Raw genomic sequence first — 1,793 nt, 5'->3', positions numbered from 1 at the left:
TGCAGCTCAGAGCTTGTAACTCCCAGGAAGCCTGATAACCTGCTGTCACGCTTTAATTCTCAACTGAAATGAGGTTGGGAAGAGGGTTACTCCCCTCTGTGGTGACACAGAGGTGCGTGGGCTCCCCGAGAGCTGGGGCCAGGCCCCCGGCCCCTGCACAGAGCAGAGAGGGCTCAGCCGAAATCTTGGCACGAATTCCCAAGGGTCCTCCCAAAGCCCAGGGCCGGGGACTGTCTGATGTCAGCAGCGGAATTGTGAGCCGTGTTCCCCTTAGCGGGTTTCTGTGGGGAGGGGAGGGACAGGGCACCCCGCTTATTACAGAAAGTCAGAGCGGCCGGTGTTCTGTGTGACACGGCTGGCCAGACCTGCACTTAGGGAGAGCAACTTTAAACCATGGCGAAAAATTAATATTAAAAGCGCTTCAAGGACAGGGATCTAATTAACACGAGTTAAAGAAAAGCCTTGAAGATTCTAATTTTATGGTCTTCTTAAATAAAAATTAACCTGATTAGAGTTCTCTCTTAAAGGTTACCTTTATTAAAGAGTTCCGAGCAATTGAACTACAATGGGTTTCGACAAGACAGCTTTCCGTCGGCACAGCCTCCCTATTTTTAAATTTTATGAGGTTCTTCTGGCAGAGTTTTGTAGCAGTTAAGATGAAAATCTGGAAGCATGGCGCCCTCTGAAAGGGAGGAGGAGGAGGAGGAGGAGGAGGAAAGGAAAATAATCAATTTGGTATCAAATTTATTCCAAAGCAGAGAAGTGCACATTTTTTTTTAGATGGTGGAAAAAAAAAAAAGACATGCAGAGAGGTCAAAGTTCACGGAAAGAGGAGACAGTATTGTGCAGAAACTGTCACGCATCATCACCTATTTTGACATGCACGGGGCCGTTTGTTGTCTGTCGAACATGCAAATTAAGTGCCTGCTGTCATAGCCGGCCGATATCTGAAAGTGGAAAATGAGACCACCTGTAACCAGTGAATGGCGTGATGGACAAGCATTCAGCGCTCGTCAGCTGGGAGGCCATTCACGCCACCTTCGAATTGCATATGACATGTAAAAATCTTTTCTTAATATTCACGGCCGGGAAGTTTGGGGAATTATGGAGGCTTCAACTGCTATATGTAATGGTTTCTCCAAGCAGACAGCTGTGGCTGCGAGCCGGCTTGATAATTAGGTGTCCGGGAAGATTTTATGCTACGAATCAGTTAAAAGGAAGAAAAGAATAAGAAAGAAATGGCAAGCAAAACTCGCTGGGGTGGAAATTGCGTTAACCCTTGTGTGTCTCTTTCTGCTCATAAGCCCTCCGAGAGCGGGGACTCATTTTCCCGAGCCGGCGTCGTCACAGCTCTCCGTGCCCGGCGGCCCCGACGTGCAGGACGCATCGGCCAGCGGAGGCGGGGGCTGTCGAGGGTCACTCGGCAGTGAGTGAGATTCCGCTTTCCCAAGTGACGTGGCGCTCGCTTCCTCACGGGCGCTCAAATTCTTCCGTCCAAAGGAAACTGTCGAGAGGTGGATTCGATCGAAACGGCGGACCAGGGCAGGGGGTGAGGCTGCCTTCGGGCCGGTCGACGAGCTCCACGCACAGTCGGTCCTTTGCACGCTTTTCCTACTTCCTCGTGTGCAAGGGGCACCGGAAGGGGCACGCGGGCAAACAGAGCCAGGACACACGTCCGGTCGAGAACGTCGCGCTCCGCACGTGTAGATGGAACGGAAAAGTCAGAAGCACTGGGCACCCGGAGTGAGACTAATTTAAGGGGGACAGGTGTTCGTCCAAAATCTGCCCCTTTG

The sequence above is a fragment of the Pteropus medius genome, unplaced genomic scaffold (genome assembly GCF_902729225.1).
Source record: "Pteropus medius unplaced genomic scaffold, Ma_sr-lr_union100, whole genome shotgun sequence".
In the NCBI taxonomy this organism is placed as follows: Eukaryota; Metazoa; Chordata; class Mammalia; order Chiroptera; family Pteropodidae; genus Pteropus; species Pteropus medius.
Note: the sequence above shows the minus strand (reverse complement) of the source record.